Source organism: Coenobita brevimanus, chromosome 45 (genome assembly GCF_032717465.1).
Source record: "Coenobita brevimanus isolate Jiangsu-jjx chromosome 45, ASM3271746v2, whole genome shotgun sequence".
In the NCBI taxonomy this organism is placed as follows: domain Eukaryota; kingdom Metazoa; phylum Arthropoda; class Malacostraca; order Decapoda; family Coenobitidae; genus Coenobita; species Coenobita brevimanus.
In genome coordinates, this window is record NC_136998.1 from 17,185,805 (window position 1) to 17,209,122 (window position 23,318).

Here is a 23,318-nt window from a genome sequence, read left to right on the forward strand (position 1 = left end):
GAATGGATAAAAAGATGCCTAACACAAGAGGAATTGGAATTACTGAAAGAAAAGAGGGAGGCAAGATCAGAAGAGGAGAAAAGCACATTTTTTTTTTTTTTAAGTAATAGGATTGCAGGTACGAAAGTGGTACACAAACAGGAGGGAATAAAAAGGAGGAAGGTAGTAGAACCATGTTATGACAGGTATATAAACAAGATGATAAAGTTGATAGTGCCAACGGCCATACCACGTTGAGTACACCGCTTCCCGTTCGATCAGCGAAGTTAAGCAACGTTGGGTCTGGTTAGTACTTGGATGGGTGACCGCCTGGGAACACCAGATGCTGTTGGCATCCCTACGTCAAGTGGGGTTGGTGGAGGATTAGTGCCCCTCCCTGTAAAACAATTAACTCTAAGCCCTTGGCCACCCTGTCTGGGATACATGGCGTCTGGCAATGAATGAATGAATGAATAAAGTTGATGTACTCAAATGTGGATGGAATGGTATCTAAATTACTAGAGATGAATGGTTATGTCAGAGAAAATGAACCACATATAATATGCCTAACTGAAACAAAATTAACACCAAGGATATCCAATGACATACTAAACTTAGAGGAATACAATATATGGAGAAGAGATAGAAACTTAAAAAAAGGAGGAGGAATTATAATATTAACTAAGAAAAATCTAAAAGTCAATGAAATAAAACTAGATATACCCTCACAAGTAGAACTGATTGCAGTAGAGATCAACACATCTGAAGGGAAAGCAATTGTAGCCAATTTGTACATGCCACCCAGATCAAACACATGGGAAAGAGACGAATATGAGGACCTGGCAGAGAGTACAATTCAGAGTTTAAGAGCATTACTACATAAAATGGAAGAGAAATCGGAAAGAATTATACTAACTGGAGATTTTAATACAAATATAAATTGGAATACTCTAGATATAATTAGCCAAGAAAGCTGTTGGGACCAAAAGCTCCTGGATCTCGTGCAAGAGTTTTTCCTAACGCAACATGTAAGGGAAACCACCAGAAAAAGAGGACTCGATGTTCCTTCAATGCTAGATCTCATATTTACTAGGCAAGAAAATGATATTGATAGTTTAAGATATCACCCTCCACTCGGGAAAAGCGATCATGCAGTACTAAATTACAGCTTCAGGATAGCATATGACATAGTTAACAGCAATGAAAGTTACAAAAAGAGCCTAAACTATAAAAAGGGAAATTATCAAGACCTTAAGAAGTATTCCTTAGAAGTTGATTGGGAAACTAAGCTTAGAGGACAAGATTTAAATGCTGTATATAAAAAATTCTGTGAATTTTATGAAATAGGAGTCCAGAAGTACATCCCACAGCACAAAGAAGCAGATAAGAAAATACAGAAATGGTTCAATACAGAATGTAAAAAATCAAAAGAAAGAAGAGATTTGCTGTGGAATAGATACAGAAGACACAATAGTGAAAGGGCATATAATAATTACAAACAGGCAAGAAACGATTATACAAGAATAAAGATGGAAGCCCAAAAACAGTTTGAGGAGGATATAATAAATAAAAGTAGTGATCAACCAAAGCTATTTTACAGCTACATCAGAAGCAAAACCAAAGTAAAAGATATAATACAATCCATTATGGACGAGGGAATCACCTATACACAAGAGAAAGATATTTGTGAAGCGCTAAATAAGAATTTCCAATTAGCTTTTACAGAAAAAAAATTTTGAGAGGGACTGTGTGGAACATGCATGTCCACACATACTACCAGATATACAAATATCAGAAAAAGTAATACAGGAGGAGTTAAGTAAATTAGACAGAGGAAAAGCAAGTGGTCCTGATGAAATTTCATGTTGGGTACTACGAGAATGTGCAAAGGAGTTAAGTAAACCATTATTTTTAATTTTCAAGAAATCCTTGAGTCAAGGTAAACTACCTGATATTTGGAAGAAAGCAAATATTGTCCCCATATTCAGGAAAGGGAATAGACAAAATCCACTCAACTACCGACCAGTATCACTGACCAGTGTTGTAAGCAAGGTATTAGAAAAGCTTATAAGAAAGCTTGGGTAAATCATCTAGAAGAACACAATATGATAACAGAAAGACAGTTTGGTTTCAGAAAAGGAAAATCATGTGTTACTAATCTGTTGAGCTACTATGACAGAATAACAGACACAATACAGGAAAGAGAAGGATGGGTGGACAGTATCTATTTAGATTTCAAGAAAGCATTTGACACAGTACCACACCAAAGACTTTTATGGAAACTGTGCCATCAAGGAGGAATTCGAGGCAAACTGTTTTGTTGGATGCAAGATTTTCTCATAAAAAGAGAAATGAGAACAGTATTAAGGGGAAACTAATCATGGAAAGAAGTGACTAGTGGAGTACCACAGGGTTCAGTGCTGGGACCAATCATGTTTTTAGTGTATATAAATGATATAAACAGTAACACTGGAAATGAAAGCTATCTAAATATGTTTGCAGATGATGCAAAAATACAAAGGAGAATTACTAACACAGACTCTTGTAAAGAGCTACAAGAAGAATTAAATAAACTTCATGAATGGAGTAATACATGGCAAATGGAATTCAATGTGGACAAGTGTCATGTAATCAATTTTGGTAAAAGTGAAAAAAGACCTGATTGAGATGATATATCAGGAAAAAAAACCTTACACACATCAGAAAGAGAGAAGGACCTAGGTGTGATTATCAATAACAGACTATCTCCGGCTGATCACATCAGCAAGAAGGTACGGAACATGTATACACTGCTTCCAAATACGAGAATAGCATTCACATACATAAATGAAAACATGCTAAGAAGGATAATAACATCATTCATCAGACCAAACCTGGAGTATGAATCAGTAGTCTGGAGTCCTCATCTCAAAAAACACATAGACAAAATTGAAAAAGTCCAAAGGGCCGCTACAAGATGGATACCAAGCTTAAGGGATGTAAGCTACGAAGAAAGACTAAATAAACTTAATCTACCAACACTATAGGAGAGAAGGAAAAGAGGTGACATGATAATGCTATATAAATGGATATCAGGGAAGGAGAAAATAGACATAAATGATTACTTAACATATGGGGAAGCATCAGCAAGAGGACACTGCAAAAAACTGCATAAGAAGAGAGGTGATAAAGACGTAAGGAAATTCAGTTTCCCAAACAGAGCAATTGATCAATGGAATGCACTACCGAATAAAATAGTGTGTGCCAAAACAATTCACAAATTTAAGGATATGTACGATAAATATGGTTTAAGACACGGGACAGTACGAGCTTGACTCATTCCTGTAAAGATACAATTAGGTAAGAACAATTAGGTAAGAACACACACACACACACACACACACACACACACAATGACTGTAAAATCCCTGACAACTTGGTATGGAATTTACAAGGTTTCACGAGAAGCTCGGCTGTGAATGGATCATGCAGGAGGTAAAAAATATATCAGAATGCTTTGTGAGTAGGGAACAGACTGTTTTTTTTTAGTAGAATGGATGGTTTAACATTTACATGTTAAGAACGAAAACCTGTTGATTGTTGGACAGTCTTTATGGTGTTAGTTAAGCATGGGTAAGATTATGAGGATTTCTTCATAAGTAGATAGACAGATAGGTAAAGAGACAGATAGATGTACAGATAGACTGAAAGATATAGATAGAAGGATGGATAGATAGACTGATTAATAAACAGATATATAGGATGGTAGAGAGAAAACATAGATAAACTGACAGACACAGATGAATAAACAGATATATACGAATGAGGTTTAAACTAGAACTGTAGCGAGAAGGGCGGGAATGGCATATATTGCTAACGGGTGTTGTACCTCAAAGCTGATATCTGCTTATGACGATGTGCTGTTTGCTAATAATAAACAGAGGGGTGGAAGACTTGTGTAGGGTTTTGCGGATATATGTGTGTGTGTGTGTGTGTGTGTGTGTGTGTCGTGCATTGAAAGTAAATGTAGATAAGAGTAAAGTGGGAGATGATATTTCTCAGTGTGGTGTGCTGGTGAATTACGAGTGAGAGATCTGAACTGTTGAAGGAGTTTTAGCACCTCGTTATAATTAAAGAAAGAAGAGATAAATGTGCAAAGGAAATGGAAATTGATGTGACAGAGGGAAGGATGGTGATTGTTGTTAAGGTCTAGATATCATTCAGAGTGACTATGGACACTACAAAAAGGTCTAGCGTTCGGACAGTAGAAATGTGGGAGACTTGCGATGAGTGCATGGAATATATAAAATAAGAAGGGAAAAAAAATGATCCCGGAAAAATGTCCAGTAAAGACGTATGTTGAAACTTGGGTTGAAGAGTGTGTGATCAGATAGCTCGGTCATATTTAGGAAATTAATGTGGAAAAGATGTATCCAATTGAATTTAAAGGCAGATGAACATAAAGAAAACAAAGAAATAATAATAATAATAAAAATGGTACAACAGCAGAAGCAAGAGAACTGACACCAGAACAATTTGGTTAGCTGCTATACTGAGGATCATGTAACACGGATCACGCACCCTTTTCAGACTGGTACTAAACGGACAGACTGTCTCGCTGGATATTTTAAGAAATCGATAATATATATATATATATATATATATATATATATATATATATATATATATATATATATATATATATATATATATATATATATATAGACCTTTTCCAGTTACGTCTCAGAAATCACGCGGTTTTGTTTACGACTCCATACAGGATGGCAAACTCCTCGCAGTAGTGGCTGTCCAGAGAGGGCTGTCAGAGATTGAACTGTCTGATATATGCAGAAATCTGGATCAACACCACCAAGATCTGTGCAGGAACAAGATGAAGTGTTTGAGGCTGGACGCTTACACCATATCTAGAGAGAAATTCACCCGTTTTAAGTACGGGAGACCGAAACCAGATCTCAGATATGACGATCTCTATCACTGTTTGGTGAACACCCCGTGAACGTTCACAAGAGCATCCCTCAAGGTAAATAATTATGTGTAATACATCTAGCTGGAACTGATATACAGTACATGTAAATCATCTTGGTAATCAGTTAATTATTGATATGGGGCCAAGGGGGGTGTGATTGTATACACTGACTGGAAATCGAGTAGTTGATGAATGAGAGGAGAGTGGGGGCGTGGGAGTGGTGGAAGGAGGTGGAGGGAGGGTTGGGGGTTTGAATGGCGGTGGGGGGTGGGATTAGGGTTGGTTTGGGAGGTGAGGGTGTGGGAGGTTTGGGGGTGAGGCTGTGGGGGAGGGTTGGGGATGGGTGGTAAGGGGCAGGGGACGGGTAGAGGATGGGTGGGGACGGGTGGGGGATGGAGGGGAAGGGGGCTGGGTGGTGGTTGGGGGTAATGTGGGGGGCTGGGGGGCTTGTGGGTTCGAAAGTGGGAGGTAAGGGGTTGTTGGGGGGTGGGAGTGAGGGGTGGTAGGGGGCGGTGGTGAGGTGGGGGTGGCATTGGGGGGGTCGGGGTGGCAGTGGGGGAGTTGGGATGGCAATGGGAGGGTGGTGGGGGTGTGCAGGTCGGGTGGGGGTGTGTGTGAGGTAGTTGGGTGGCAGTGGGGGGATGGGGGTGGGGTTGGAGGGGGTGGGGGGTGGCTCATCTGATATGAAATGCCTGCTACAGAGTCGCGTGTAGACTGTCGGCTGCCAATTTTCCCTCTTCACGGGAGCTATCCACTTCTATTGCCTTTCCTCATTGGCTGAAAACCGGCAGAAGTTTACCCCACTTCCACTTTTCTGCCATGTCTTACAGCCGAAGGCACAACAGTGGAATACCATTGTGGAATCTGCAATTCTCTCTCTCTAGGCATCTGACAATTTGCCGTCCAGGATGGCGTCGTAAACAAAAGTCACATGACCGGTGATGTCACGTGGAAAAGATTCATACAAGTGCTTCTGGCATTTCAGGCTGTGGCGCAATTGCTCCTGCAGAGGGATTTTTGGCTTCGCCCTTGTACCCTCACTTGGTATAGATGCTTACTGAGACTTACAAGTCAGAAGCTGCGGCCAAGCTGTTTCTTTTACATCTACTGTAATTAGAGTATGAAAGTGCATTCGGCGACAGCAACACAGTGCTTATCCCTTGCGATTCATGTGACACGCCATGAGTTCACTGTCCAGTTTCAGTCACTTGAAGCTGAATTGTTGTAAACTGAAACTGAAACCAGGTTTACTTTACTTTCTAGGCATGTTGGATTGTTCAGACAACTTATTTGGTTTAGACTGGTGAAATTTAAAAAATATTTAAAAAAAGCTCGAGATTTTAAAAAATAGCCGTCGACACTGCTAACTATGCACTCCACGCGAATTTGATATAAGTGAATTACCTCAACAGAAACTCACCAATCGAAATAGAACGCTTTGGAGCACCAAAATTGTAAATTAAATGAGAATTGTGTACACTTTTGTTTGATCTCGAATGGCTGGTTTGTTTGATCTCGAATGGCTGGTTTTAGCAGGGATCAACCGCCCAGTGTAATTCAGTGGGGACAAAAACACCTGAAAGTGGCCCCCAAGTGAAACTCAGCCGGTGAGATTTCGTTTGGCACCTACTGGGAGCCCAGCGGCTGTGGACACCGAGTTTAATCGGATTTGAACGATCAGTTTCAGAGTTATTTGAAACACACACACACACACACACACACACACACACACACACACACACACACTTTACTTAAGTGCTATATTCTCTCTCTCTCTCTCTCTCTCTCTCTCTCTCTCTCTATAATGTGCGTGTGTGTGTGTGTGTGTGTGTGTGTGTGTGTAAACTGTTAGGAAAATAGCTCAGATTTGTTTTATTTTAACCCAGTCTAATGGAAAGGCTGATGTATAGCGCTTACTGAAATCTTTTATTTTATAACAATGGATCGAAGTCACAGAGTAAAATTAATTTAAAATCTTATCTGATTCCGACCAAACATTGTGGAACTGTTGAGTATATAGCAAGAGTAGATGGACTCTACTTTGAGCACAAATACTCAAGGATCAAGGTTAAAGTAGAAAGTCAAAGGCCAAGGTTACAATGCAAGGTTAACTCAGAAAGTTTCGATCTGATAGCTTTAAGGGACGTGTAAGAATTAAGGGATTCAGTTATGAGAACAGCCAGTCAAAGGCCAGGGTCACAAGGCATGGTCAAATTTTGAACCTCGTGTGTGTGTGTGTGTGTGTGTGTGTGTGTGTGTGTGTGTAAGCTAAATAATTAACACAAGTTCGATCTGATTTTGGTCAGATTTGGTGCATGAGTTGGCTTGTGTTTTTCCAAAACAATAGGTCAATGGTCGGAGCCACATGGCTAAGTCAACTTAAACATATTTCATCTGAGGTAGACTAAAAGTTGTGGAAGAGTTAGGGTTAAAGGATGGATAATGAGTTTGGATTATGAGAATTTTTCAAAGGTCAAGGTCACAGCGAAAGGTCAAAGAGCATGGTCACTGGGTAAAGCCTATCAATTTTGATCTGATGTGAACCCAAGTTGGTGGAGGGTTAAGGTTTAGGAAACCTAAGAATGAAGCAGCTCGAGATTGAGAGCAGTCTGACGAAGGTCTAGGTCACAGAAAAAAGTCTTAGACCAGTTGTTGGTCGCGAGTGGTGAACTCTATGGGTGCTGCTCCGTGTTTGTACAGTAGTTGTCGCTCATTGGTCCTTTCTCATTATTTGTTTTCTGGACCTTTCGGCATCACATTCTTTGGTGGAAAGCAGCAGTCTGGATAATAAGGATGACGGTGACGATGACGATGCCAGTGGCGGTGATGGCGAAGGGTGCGGTATCCAAAGTAAGTAATGTGATGAATGTGAAGAGGAAAAGAAAAATGGAAAGAGAGGTCTTCCTTTCTTCTCCAAAGTTAAGCTGAGTGTAAGTTTTGCTCAAGTTAAGAATACATTTCCAGCTGTCCAAGTGTCTGTTTCCGCACACCAACCTTTCTTTCCATGTTTCCAACTACTGTATCTCAAACTCGCACTTTCCACTTTCCCCGTTCTCACAGTTCAGCACATTTTCAGCTCAACGTTTCAGTTATATTAAAACCTCTCTCCTCGTTTTAAAGTCAACACACCCCTTCTCATTATACCCGCCCTGCCAGCCTTTCGCTCATACCATCTTCCTTTGTCGCTTTTTCCTCTTCTGTTCTCATTACACCTTTATCCTCATCCAGATCTTTCAGTCTGGACTCCCGTATTAGTTGTACTCTCTCTCTCTCTCTCTCTCTCTCTCTACATACGGTACCTATATATATATATATATATATATATATATATATATATATATATATATAAAGGCTGCTTTAAATTATCTGAACGATAATTTTATAGCTACCATCAAATTAACGCATCCAAACCCTAACCAGAGAATATAAAAACCAAAGTGCTCATGACCAGCTGTGTCATTCACCAAATAATATATATTTACTAACTACATTATGCATTCCTTCAAAAGTTTTTTTTTTAAATAAAATGCTTTATAAGAATTAGTATACGAAATATAGATATATAGATATATATATCATGTACGAGTGAACTGATAAAACTATTGTATATAAAGGTGGACTGCGGTACAGCTCTTTAGCTCGGGCTTAATATCCATGATAACCATTCCAACATGAGGAGATCGGGTATTTAACGGACAGTAGTCAGAATGGCAAAATCTTCACTAAAGAGTGGGTCATCAGCTGGATTACGGTGACCACGTAGCGCGGGTGGAGGTGGAGAGCGTAGGAAATGGTGACTACCGCGATATTAATTCCCCTGGTGGCCAAAAGACCTGTGTTGTAGATATTTAATAGTGACTCCCATATATCCGTAATTATATTTCGAACATCTAATTGATGGATAACACATGATCTCAGAAGACAAGGTTAGGTCTTTATGCTACCTAGTACAGTACACCTCTGATGGTGTAACCATTCTTAAAAGCAAAACCAATGGACAGATACGAATTACGAGAATGTAAGATACAGTTAAGTCCCTTTCTAAAAGTGAAAGTTGCATGAACGAGATAAGAAGATGACATAAAGACTGTCTTAAGGACAGCGTGTACTGTTGAGAAAATTTTCGTAAAGTTCTATGAAAATGTGTATTTGGGTATGCATTTTGTACAAAATAGCTATACAAGTAATCTAATTTAGGTATGCATTTCGTACCAAAAAGTTATACAGATAATTTTATTTCGGTTTCCATTTTGCACAAAATATTTACAAAAGTAATGATAATTTCATCATCAGAGTGAAAACATAAAAAATATGGTAAGCTCTGCTGGTGTCTTGATAATATTCACTTTGTACAGTTTGGAACAAAATTTAAGAAAGTTGAAATCTAGTCCGATAAAGTCTCTTTCCTGTAAGCAGCTGACGAAAATTTTTAACTATCATTATGTACTCAGAAAAGTTTGTTTTGTCGTTTTGACTGCTTTTCAGTATCGTAGGTGAATTTCATATTAGGGTGTATAGAATATAAGTTTGTTAGAAGGGGCTATATGGAGTTAATGTTACTAAAGAGAAAGAAAGCATTGTCCACCTGTCTGCCAATAGATTTATTTAAATTCTGATGCACAATGTCTCAACCACTTTTCCCCATGATAAAAACGGTATGCACTAGGTCCTTTGGGAGAATCCATCATCACACTATCAACCTGCACATATCATTGGTCATTAAAAGTAAAACGAGTCACTGTTGGAAGGTTGAAGGTTTTTAAATTTCATTTTTACTTCAGTTGAAATCCGTACCAGAGTCGAATACTAAATCAGCTAACACATCTGTGGTCTCCTTTAATGGTACTTTGGTGAATGATGACTGAACATGTATACTAGCCATGACGACAGGATTCCTCAATTCTAGTGATATAATTTCATTAACAAACAGTAGGACTAATTTGTGTATTCATTTTCTGTAAAAGAAGCCTGGGTGGAATACAAAAAAAAAAACTCTGCCAGATTATAGGGGAATGTACTTATTGAAGTTATTATAGGTCTAATAGGGTTACCGGTTAAATGGATTTCTCGAAGTCCATGTAATTCACCCGCTTTTAACCCGCCACGTGCCGGCTATTTTTAGCCCTCTGGGTCACCCCAGTGCCGGCCATTTTTCGACCTTTTTTTTTTTTGGCTAAAATGATAGATTTTGATGTGGAAACAACGAATTTCGCCATTAAAATGCTCACCAAGGCTCGAAAATGAGTTTTATTGAGTCCTGCATACTCGTGTACAGGTATAGCCGCTCTCTCGTGCTCACCACATACGTGAGAGAAAGCCATTTTCTGTGTAAGATATACTCTGGTATTTATGCTGGGAAGGTATAGCAATGTTCAGTACACTTTTCTGATCACTTATTACTTCAGCATCTATCACAACCTGACTTCATTATGTACAGTCCTGGCACTTACAAGAAGGTATTTACAACTTGACTTCATTATATAGTCCTTACACTTACAAGAAAATATTTACAACTTACACTTACATGAAAATATTTACAAAATGCCTTCATTATGTACAGCACTAGGTGAGGCACACAGACAGAGTGAGGCCGAGCGACCGTGAGGGGGGAAGTAAGTGAGTGTAGGACCTTGATAGCTTGGGAGATGATAAAGGAACAGTTACCTTACATGCCTGCCAATTTTTACCCGCGAATCTTGATAAATGCGGTCACAGTGAAGTTATTATTTTAGATCATTTTAAAATGGCACTGGGACTGGCCACGGCATTATGTCAAACTGTTTTCAAACGGCACTGGAATGCGGCGGGTTAAACGTGATCCAAACAGGTGATGGTACAGCGATTCTCCCACCCAATCTTGTATTTTATGGAATCGGTTTACTTCTATTTAGTTTGTCTTTTACCTATATAAGTTGAGTGCCAGTGTCAACCATGAATGCTTTATAATTCGATGAATCATTGAATATGTCCATAACTTTCCCATATTAGTCCTCTTTATTTACAGTAACAATCCCATGTACCTTACCCGGTTAACAAAAAAAAAATGTAGATCCTCATCTTGCTTTAACCTTTTGAAAAGAAAGATTCGTACATTTTCATAATTACTTTTGTCAGAGAAAACCAGGCATTTTTTGCAACAGGTGAGATCCTGCTACATAATGAAGCCAGTCATTCATTACCCTATTTGTCTTCAATATTTTCGATACTTTTACAAAGCTGTAAGAAATTCAAGAGGAAATGTTTATTATTAACTCTTGATCCTGCAACCCAAAATTCATGCCAAGGGAAGTGTTTCTTTGTCTTCTTCAGCTAAATTACTCCTACACAAGCTAAAAATTACTGTGTTCAGGCTGACTTTCTTTATGGTGTTTACTATTCATCTATTGTCAGACGCCCTAATCCCGTAAGGGGTGGTAACAAACAAATCACCTCCATGTCGCCCTGTCCAACGCCATTTCACTGCCTTGCTCCCAGCTCACATCCCCTTCTCTCATAAACCTCTCCACTCCATCCCTCCATCTCATCCTTGGCCTCCCTCTCCCTCTCCTCCTCTCCAAATCACTCACATACACTCTCCTCATCAGTCTCTCATTTTCTATCCTCTCCACATGGCCAAACCACCTCAATGTGTTTCTCCTTACGCTTCCTATCACATCCACATCCACGCTACAATGCTCCTTCACTTCCTCATTTGTCAGTCTGTCTCTCCATGTGACTCCACATGCTCCTCTCAAATAACTCATTTCCACTGCTCTCACTCTTGACTTCTGTCTCTCCAACAAGGTCCAAGCTTCACTTCCATAAGTTAAAGTTGGTATCACAATACTGTCATGTAGTAGCTTTTTCACTTCCGTGCTCACTTCCATGTTTCTTATCACTGCTCTCAAGGAACCAGCAACCTTTCTTCCTTGTTGTACCCTTTCAAGTACTTCACCCTCTCAACTTCCATCCTTACTCATCACACTACCCAAGTACATAAACGCACTCACATTTTCCATTACCTTCTCATCCAGCCTCACTGTACAGTCAAAAGAAAACTATCGTTACCCCCCAGGAATGTTCAATGCAAAATTAACGTTAGCTGGGCTATTTGGGCGGATCCTTGCTGTTCGGCCCTCCCCTGTCTAGTGTTGCCATACCATTATCCCATTATACAAGTTGGAATGATGAACAAGAATGAGCCATATGGTGGGGAAATATATTGGACGTGTTTATTTTACCCTGAGCACCCCGCCAGGGATTAATAATGAAACTCGCCACGTTTTTTATTATTTTCCTACTATTCAACACTTATTCTCTATAGAATACAACAGATAAATTATTTTGAAGTGTATTAAATCTATAGGCATCGACTTTTATTTATGATAGTGTAACAGGGGTGCATGAGTTCATTTGTTTGCTTTAGATGGGTGGTTAAATGCTTGAGATGGATGCCTGAGTTAATATGGATGGTGTGTGGTATATCCATGTGATGCATTATGGAGACATCACAGAGTGCATGAAAGGCTATAATCGCTCTGCATTTATTACATGTAGAAAGCAATACATATCATTATTACATTGAAATTTACTAACTTGGCTTGTATTGGCTGAATTAATGAACCATTGGTAGGTGGTGGCGACCATCACCCACTCACCTGATGTAGTGCTGCCTAGTTCTTACTTAGCCATTATCATTCATTTTCTGTGCCTGCCCTCCTCTCTTCCTATATCTCCCATCTTTCCTGTCACTTCTTGTTGCTCTTCTTTCCTTTACAGGTGGCTTTACATTGAGTGACAAGCCAAATGGTTTCCTGTAAGCCAAGAAACCATTTACAACACTGGGTGGCAACCATATAACCAACCCATACGTTCTCCCTACGTGTCAACAAGTGGGTTAGTGGAGGGTTAGTGCCCCTTCCCGTAAAACCAATAACTCAAGGTCAAATGGCCACCCCTTACAGGATTATGGTGTCTGGCAATAGATAGATAGATAGATAGACTATCATACAGTACGTCTGACATGAGTACAAATACTCATTGCCCGTCTGCATGTGTGTTGCCGACTCTACACCCTGTTATATTTTTATTTAATGAATTCGGTGCCAGATAATAAACCGTATTGTCTCTATCCACAGAGGCCAAATGATCTAAGTTGCTTTTAATACCTCTAGCACTAAGTCTAATATCTGTGTGTCACATAACCGACATTGACGGGTTTGCGGTACAGACTTTCCTGTCCCATCATTCCACAACACTTCGTCGTTGTGTCATAGTGCATAGCTCTGAAAGATAACGATAGTTTTTCTTATGACTGTACATTCACTGACTTCACTTCTTCCGAAGACCATAACTTTACTCTTCCCTACATTCACCTTTAGATTCCGTTTCTTACACACTCTCCCAAACTCATCCACCAATCCTTGCAGTTCCCTTCATCTTGACTTAACAACACAGTATCATCTGCAAACAACAGTAAAGGGAGTTTTCACACACTGCCGTCTCTCATTAGGGCCGCTCCAACATCCACTGCCCTACCTGGTATCTGTTTTATAATCCCATTCATATAGAGACTGAACAACGATGGAAACATGAGACATCCTTGTTTCAATCCACACGCACTGCAGCCTTAGGACCCTCATACATACTCTTCACGGCATTCAACAACTTCCCATCTACTCCATATCTTCTTAATATTTACCACACTCCTAGTCTATCCACCCGGTCAAATGCTTTCTCCAAATCCAACGGGCAGTACAACTTCTTTCCCTTCTCAAGGAACTTTTGCACTAAAGATCTAAGAATGAATATCTGATCTACACAAACCTCTTCCATTTCTAAAATGTCCCTGTTCTTCTCCAACTAATTCCTTTGTTATTTCCCTAACTGTGTCAATAAGTATCCTACCATATACTTTTCCTATTACACTAAGAAGACAAATACCCATATGATTACCACATACTTCTTTTTCCCCTGTTCCTTTGTACAGGGGAATAATTATACATGACTTCCAGTCCTCCGGGACTCTACCTTCCTCCCAGGCCAATCTGCACATCTTCCACATCCATTCTACTACTATCTCTCCAATGTACACTCGCTCCAGAAAGTATCAGTGCAGAATATGTGTTAAATATTATGACACACTGAACAAAGGAAACTGGAAATTGTGGTTCTGTCCTCCCACACGCAGGCATCTCTGACGATAGATGACTGCTATATTAGATACCTCTTGTGTCCTTCATAATGAGTAGGGAATAGCCGTAAATGTTATAATATATACAGGTATTAACGAGCTATCATTGCCACATGGTCGAATCATTCCGGATGACATCGGACCCACAGTGCACCGATACTTTCTGGAGCGAGTGTACTTCAGCATTTCACCACACACTCCACCAATTCCTGGGGCTTTCCCCATTTTAACTTTCTTCATTGTTTCCACAACTTCCATCCTACTGATTTCTTCCTCTCTTCTCACTTCCCTCCATCACCCAGCCATTGGCCAGCCGCTTACACTCGCATTACTTTCATTCCCTATGTTTTACAGTTCTTTAAAGTGTTTGCTCCATCTGCTCACTTTTTCTCCCTTCTCTATTAGTAATCTACCATTTTTATCTTTCATTTCCCAACTAGCTTCTTTGGCACCCTGTCTGACTCTCTTTATCTCATTCCAGTACATTTTCTTACATTCCCTCCACTTTAAACTCAAATTCCTTCTAAATTCCTCATCCACTCTCTTCTTACTCTCTTTTACTAAGATTTTCACGTCCCTCTTCCTCTCCACATATAACTCTTTCTTCCATCACTCAACTTCTTCCACGCCCACTTTTCTCATCCACTCACTATATAATTTCTTCTTTTGTGCCACAGCCTCTCTCACCTCTTCATTTCACCCTGCTGTTCCCTGCATCCCTTTTCGTCTTCTCTTCAACCCACACACCACATCACATGCTGCACAGATTTCTTCTGTGAATATATTACAAACACCTCCACGTCCCCCATCTGCTCCACTCCATATTTACTCAATCGCTCCTTCACTTCTCTCTTATATTCTGCGTCTCTTCCAACCCTTCCACTCTCCATGCATGAACTACTTCCTTCTGTCCTTCCCTTCTTCTATTTCTCCATTTCCTTTGGCCCTTGATTCTGACCACCACCAAGTGGTGGTCAGAAAGTCCACTTCCCCAACCTCAATATGCTCCTGCAGTCATTACACACGTTCTCATCCTTTCATCCACACATATAATCAATCATTGTCTTCCGTTCATTCAGTTCACCACCCACCCTTTACGCCACGTATACCTATGGATCATTTTGTGCCTGAAGAGGGCATTGGCTATCACCAACCCCCTCCCGGCCCAAATGTCAACTAAAGCACTGCCATTCTCATCCATCTCTGCAGGCACACCCCACTCACCAGCTACTCCATCCACCTTCACATTCCCAATTTTTCCATTCATACCTCCGATCAAAAACACTCCCTCATTCCTTTCTAACTTTTCCGTACACGCTTCCACATTTGTCCAGAACTCTTCTCTCATTCTGCTTGCATGATCGTGCATAGTTGCATACACACACACAATCGCCCACATTTGTAGTCCAACTTTCAATCTTACCTACACAATTCTTGAGCCAACCGGTCCATACTCTCTTATATTCTCCTTCCATCTGTTACTCACAACAATACACACTCTTTCTCTTGCCCTTTCATTCTCACCTACTCCCGCGCATATACCTCATCCATACTCCCATTCTCTCACACTCTCACCTCGCCATTTAGTTTCAGTTAATCCACACGCATCTACTTTCGCACCCTCAAACACCTGGACAATCTTTCTTTCACTTCATCATTTGCACCCCTTACAATCCAAGTAGCTATCCATACCATGACCTTTGTTCGGTCCTTAGTCGTCAACTTTTGGTCAGTCCGGGTCCTAGGCTTCTTGTTCGTATTTTTAGTTAGTTGTTTTCCGAGGAAGGAAACTAACCCTCCGTCAACCCACTTTTCTCACGTAGGGAACACCTGTTTGTTGGTTATAAGGTTATGACCCAGCATTGTAAATGCTTTCCTGGTTTACAGGAAATCATTTAGCTTGCTACTCAATGTAGAGGTACCCTAAAAGACAGAGAACCACTACACTAAATGGGCTGATGATGGGCGCCACCCACCCACCACATTTATTTATGATGATGCATTCTTATAACAAGCTCTAGATACTAAGATTAGCAGAGGAACCTCTCATAGTATATGACACTCCTCCAGGTAGACTCAATGAAACTTTGGGTGAGGAGGCATGGGTTGGACACAGGTTTCACTTATGTTGGATGGTCAATAAGTGCCAAATTAGGAACTGAGAAGAATCCCAGTCCACTTATGAGATGGACAGGTACTCCAAAAATTTTCAGCACTCAATTGGTGCAAGTCAGTCTGACAATGCGGCGATGGTTATTGCATAATGTCCAATAATACCATCGCATACTGATAGACCTGCTTTCATGAGGATGTATTACATTGTTTACTTGCGACAAGACCTACCCAGTCTTGTTATCTCATAAATGTACAGATAATAAAATCAATTTGGAATTTCACGAGTTCCGCCATCTTATGCTGAACTTTTTGTAGCTAGAGTATTTGGTGGAAGTGGTGTTGTATGCTTGAGTGAAACTGTATATTTTGAAACGTTTATCCGTTGAGTTTGCCTCACACAAAGCCAGGGTTGGAGAGCTTACAGATGTTCTTGCCCATAACCATACTAGTGGATGAATCACATTAAGTGAAGGATATTGTCTGGGAAGGTTTTGCCTGGTAACACATAGGTCCAAGAGGTTTCCCGTGAGTTCTTAAATGCATTATTCGATATCAGGCTTAGTCATCTAATAAACGAGAAATATAATAGCTTCATACTCGAAGTTTACTGATCGGTCACACCAGACCTATGTTTAGTTGTCTCTTTGACGGGGGCACTTAGGCAAACCATACATTATCAAACATTATATTTCTTTTCAACTAGGTATACAATGAGCGATTATGTCTGAGCATGTGGCTTCTCCACTTTCAGAGAGAGGCAACTGAAGATGTGAGTCATGTGGTAGACCAAATGCTGGAGCAAGATGTTGTTAATGACTGAAGCTCACCTTAGAATCAATTTTTCTCTTTGTTCATAAAAGAAAAAAATGGATTCGTCCTGGCATTGATTTTCCTTGTGTAAATGAAGGCAACATTCCATAGGGATATTCAGTGTCAGTCTTGCATAGCATAATGCAGTCACTTGGTGGGGATAATGCTGTGTTTACTTGTCCTTTAATATGCACAATGTTTTTTTTTTTTTTGACACAGTCCACTTGTTCAAAATTCTGGGTAGCTGACAACTTTCAGTTTCATCCAAGAAAACTCTGGGTTCGAGAGACTGGTATTTTCTGTGTATGTTGGCAATGCAGTCTTTGCATTCTTGGATGATATTATAATTGTAAGCAACGACAAGCAGAATTATTTCACCAAGCTATGCAAACTTCTTAATAAACTTTACACGGTTGGCCAGAAATATAAATTGTCAAAATGTCTGTATGAGTACGTGTGCGAAACGTTAGGACATTGTGTGGTAAGGTAATTTAGCATGGGTTAGGTCAATAGTTGGGAAGGAAGGCAATGTATGTTTAAGAATAGATGGTAAGTGTGTGTGTGTGTGTGTGTGTGTGTGTGTGTGTGTGTGAACAAACTAATTAAACTTTTTATTCCTCTTTACCGAACTAGAAGAAAGGGTTAAGGATCAGCCAAGGTCCTAACTTATTGAATTTGAGAACAATAGATAAAATATCATGGTCACGGGATTGGGTCAGAGTTTCACCTGACAAATTAAAATGTTTTAATTTTTTTACATCAAACTTAGTGGAACGGTTGAGGGTCAGAAATATAAAGGAAGGGATTCTATTTTGAGAATAATGAGGAGAGAGAGAGTACTGTCTGTGAAATGGTATAGGAGCTGATGCGAAGGTACAGCACTATAAGTGGAAGGCTGATGGAGTCTATGTGTAGAGTACAGTATTTTACAGTACTACAGTGCAAACGACGTTATAGCAGTGCTTGTGAAGGTAGAGCTGTGGGGGAGGGGGAATGGAGGGATAGTACAGTGTATATGACTGAGAAGCCTTGCTTGATATATTATCTACACAGTGACTTATCCTGGGAAGAGAGCGCCAATTTTCAGTCACATGCAATGAAGAGATTATTGATTATTGCGTGAATGAGCTTTAAGAGCGGTGTAATTACCTCCGCCAAGGTTATGTTTGGCGGAGGAGGTTATGTTTTAACCTGCGTTGGTTTGTTTGTCTGTCTGTCTGTTAGCAGGATTACTCAGAACTTATGAAGGGATTTTGATGATTATATTTTGGGCCAGATCTGGTTCCGGATCCGGAGTATTCCGCACAATATCTCCAGAAGTTCTCAATGAAATTCACTGAAACTTTGTGGAAAGGTTTGCCATGGACTAACAAAAATATATTAAATTTTGAGGCGGTTCCGGATCAGGAGCAGGAGTATCCCGCACAATAACTACAAAAGTTCTCAATGAATTTCAATAAAATTTTATGGAAAGGTGGGCCACGGACCAAGAAAGAAGTCTTTGAATTTGGGGGCGGATCCGGTTCCGGATCTGGATCCAGATCCGTTTTAAAGGCAATGGTATTGGCTGAGGTATGCGCTATCTGTGCACCTTCTAGTGTTAGTTTTTGTCTCTGTGCCAGCTAACATAGTACCTGTGGGCAGATCTTAACTCCCCCAGATAATGGTTGGAGAGAATATTAATGAAAACCAGAAAGCACTCAGAGAGCACATACGTCCGCCAGTGCCCTTGCCATTAAGAAGGATCCGGACCCGGACCCGGACCCGGATCCGTGGATATAGGATCTGGAATCGGATCCGCCCCAAAATTTAATGAATTCTTTCTTGGCTCATGGCCCACCTTTCCCCAAAATATCATTGAAATTCATTGAGAACTTTTGGAGATGTTGTGCGAGATACTCCAGTTCCGGATCCTCCCCAGAATTTCAAAATTTCTTCCTTGGCCTCTGACCCACCCTTCCACAAAGTTTCATCATTACCCGTTCATAACTTTCAGAGTAATCCTGCTAACAGACAGACTAACAAACAAACAAACACACGGGTATAAGCATAACCTCCTTGGGGGAGGTAATGATAAAGTGTTGCAATAATGAGTTAGATGATAAGTTCGTTAAAAGATAAATGAAAAAGAAATATATCTAAACTCTCGAAGAAGAACAGGGAAGAATTTATAAAGAACTGTTAGTTAAGCGAGTTGGCATGATGTCATGCGTGAGGTCATGCACAGCAAAGACTTAGTTTTTCCTCTTCTCTAAGTGCCCTGTTTAATTAAGTCATATGTTTTATGGTGCCCATGCTCATTGACTAGGGCAAGAATTATGTGTTTAATTTTATGCTACATAGTCTGGTATCGAGTTACTTGTTCGACATGGATAGAAGGTGTATCTTGACTGAGAACCGCACAGTCTCTTTGGCCTGTCATCCATCATCCATCATAAACACTAAGTATTCGAACACCAGTTCTAAGTAAGTGGTGGGATGCCTTTTGAAAATCTGACAAATGTGACATGAGGAAGCACCTCGCTTGGACAGGGTTTAAAAGATTTCAATAATCGTATTCATTACCGTAATTGTGTGGAGGCTCTGGTAGTCGTGAAAGCAACGTGTTTGACTAATTTCGCTAAATCCCAGTTTTCTAGGATTTTTCAAACTTTCAGCATACGTGGCTAATGCAGAAACGCGTGGACAGTACAAGGTTTAGTAGAGATCTTCCAGCAACTCTAAACAGCGTTTTGCCTCTCTGTCTGCGTCTGTCTTTTCTGTAATTCTATTTACCTCTCTCGCACGAAGTTTCAGTACGTCTCCGGCGCACGATTTTATCTGCAAAGCCGCCCGGCCCGGCTGCCCGCGCGCGCGGCAAATAACACGTATTCTCTCCTTATTTTTTGCCACCCAAACATCAATATACTGCCCTGAAACCTATGTCATCTTATTCGTTGATGTTTGTTCTACCTGATAGGCACCATAAAAAAAACAGGAAAACACGAATAAAACAACATTAGGCGGCCGTGAATAAAATTTCTCTACGTCACGTTTACTTCCCAACATCACCATTCGAATGTTTTCCATCATACAGGAAAATGTTATTTGAAGTTTTGATATAAAATTTCATCAGCTCTCTAGAGAGACAAATCCGGTGTTGATACGATTTGTAGTTTTCGAGAAATAGCCAAAAACTGAAAGCCATTTTTGAAAAAAAATCAAGAGCTCTAAAACCAAAATTTTCTTGCACATGTTATGTTTTTATTGCATAATATTATCCAAATTTCACCAGCTTTCTAATGACCTAATCATTTTTTCGATATGCCTTATAGTTCTCTAGTAAATCGCCAAAAACGACTGGGAACTCACGTCCATGCGTCACTTTCGTGATGTGCGCACAGCATATGCAATATTCCCGCCTACGTAACAACGAATTCTTATCATAGATATTACATTGTTGTGTCGTGTACATACGTAGAATTTACTGCTCTTTATCATGGTTCTTATAGGAAATCAATACGTCCAATAGTTTTCGAGCAAATGGCCGACAATGTGAGATTACTCCTCCGAGTGCTTTCGACTTTACTGAAACAGTCTGTTCCCCCAACTTTTCCAACAGAAAATGCTCCCAGAGGCTTATATTCTGCAAATGAACATACTTAAAATTTACTGCTCTTTATCGTGGTTCTTACGGGAAATCGATACGTCCAATAGTTTTGGAGTAATTGGACGACAAACGTAGAATACTCTTCCTCACCCGCACGCGAGATAAAAAACATTTTCTCTGCCTCACCCACGGCTACATATTTTCGCTCGTTATGTTTTATTATTTTCTTTTTTTACTCAAAGTATACACGTAAAATATCATAAGGTTTTTGATAGTGCTGTCAGAAACTCGACATGACCACTAGTCTTTTTGCTAGGTTCTGATACTGAAGCAGAACCTTCTTCCATCTCATATGTGTGTATTTAAAAAACATTTCTTATTTGTGTAAAAAATATTGAACTATAGAAATAGGTCAATATACAGATCAACAAAAAACGGATAACTCACTTCCTCCAGAGGTGTTGAGATGCTGGCAGTAGCTTGAAGATGAGGAGTTATGTAGTGTGTGAGCGTGTATGTGTGTGGGTGAGCGTGTGCATGTGTTGGTGAGTGTATGTGTGTGGGTGGATGTGGGTGTTGGTGTGGGTGAGTGTGTGTGCATGTATGTGTGTGTGGCTGTAGCTAACTATTTTTTTCTCTCCTTGCAATACATTTGCCTAAAACACATGTGATGCACACAATAGATTTCTCCACGAACATTTGCTGCACAACATACGTATGTATATGTGGCTGTGGCATATTTCTTGTCTCTGACACTTGCACTTTGTTTTAGCTAAGTCAGTCAATGCATGAAATATTTCTCTGTGAACACTCGCTGCGACTCTATTGTATTGGCACATACCACACTCCTTCACGAACACCTGCAGCATGTTTGATGTATATTTCACACAATTCCATACACATTTTCACTATCAGAATCACAATAATTCCATCCCTAAACACCTCTAATTCTTCCTTCCTGACTATAAAAACTGTACGTGATTCCTGCCCCATTCCACACTATGGTTCCATAATTTCACCAAGCCAGCCACAATATCTTTCACACAAAATACAGTTTAGGCTTTGGCTTCATTATATACATATTTGTAATCACGCCATAGGGCCTTGGGGAGGGCAAGAGGCGAAACCCCGCAACAATGAACATGCATATCGGCTTCTAAGTTTAACACTTGATAACGGGCACAATTCCTTTTCGTGACGTATATCTATGTTCCATCGACAATATCACATACAAATATGCTCACAAATATTGCATTATCACACTCAGTCCATAGGGGCTTCGGCTCAGGCAGGAGGGGGAGAATTAATAGGAGTTTAAAGGGACAGTACACCCGACGTAACCTCACCGCCTGGCTGCTTGGAAGAGACTGAGGTTTATCGCTACGTGCTGGGCCCCTTGAGGCAGCTTAGTGTTGCCAATGCCTTACCATTGGAAAGCGCTGTACTCACTACAATGCATCAAAATTTGACGCAATTTCGCCAGAAACTTAATTTTTGGCTAATTTTTTTGTGCTTAGGAACGCAATTCGAGTGACTGATCATCTTTAAAACAATCCACATGGAACGCGAATTGCGTGACTGACACTGAGAGGGTTTATTTACACCCATCCAATCTCTCTCTCTCTCTCTCTCTCTCTCTCTCTCTCTCTCTCACATCACACACACACACACACACACACACACACACACTCACACAAATATATATTGCACATATGTCCATCCATGCTGTATATTTAACATAGTGGAAAAACTTTCAGCTATTCTCATACACTGCATGATGGTAACTAGCCTAAGAAGGAGAGGCTGTGTGATATATTAGTGGTGGTGTCAGTGACCACTGCTGATGACAGAGAGCAGTGGTGGTGTCATAAATCAATGGTGGTGTGAATCACCAGTAATGGTGTCGAAGAGCAGAGGTAATATCAGATGGCAGTGGTAATGTAAGAGCGTGGTATGATGTCAGAAAACAGTCGTGATATCTGACGGCACTAGCGGTGTCAGACAATTAAAATATTATTAGGATGATGTTCATATTACTGAGCAATGGTGATGCCAGTGAGAAGTGATAATATCAGAGAGCAGTAATGAGGTCAGAGGACAGTAGTGATATCGGGGAGTAGTGGTGTCAGACAACAGTGGTGACATCAGGGATATAGTGCTATATGTCTGAGTCCAGTGCTGATATCTGAGGGTAGTGGTTGTGAGAGAAAAGTCGTGAATATCAGAGAGCAGTGGAGGTGTTAGAAGTAGTCTTGAGGTTAAATGACAATAACTGTGTCGGAGAGCTGAGGTGATGTCAAAGAGCACTAGTAGTGGCAGAGCTGCAGCCATAAGTTACAGTTTTATGTATTTGTTCCATAGTGTTTTTTCTCCTCTTTCTTTTGGTTCGTGCATTCTCACTGTGTCCTCGAAATACTTTTTAAGATTTCTGTCATATCCCGATTCCACTGCTTCCTCAGTTCACATCGTTTGGACTAGCATTTTTGGTCTTTTCACTTCTCTTTCTCTCTCTCTCTCTCTCTCTCTTATCACAGGCTACTTATCCCAGTAGCAAATGGGTGAAATAGAAGATGAGATTATATACAGCAGGGAGACAGGCGAGCTGTCAAGAATGTTAAACCTTTTCAGTAATCAATTTTTTGCTGCCTGTAAGGGTATATCTCAAGACCTCACTATCTTCCCTCTGT

General features: G+C 40.2%; 1 non-coding gene across 1 annotated transcript; it reads left to right on the plus strand.

Moving 5' to 3' along the window:
• Positions 1–215: 215 nt before the first annotated feature.
• LOC145398569 (5S ribosomal RNA) lies at positions 216–334 on the plus strand. Its single transcript, XR_013897157.1, has one exon. It is a non-coding gene; the product is annotated as a 5S ribosomal RNA (ribosomal RNA).
• Positions 335–23,318: the final 22,984 nt, after the last annotated feature.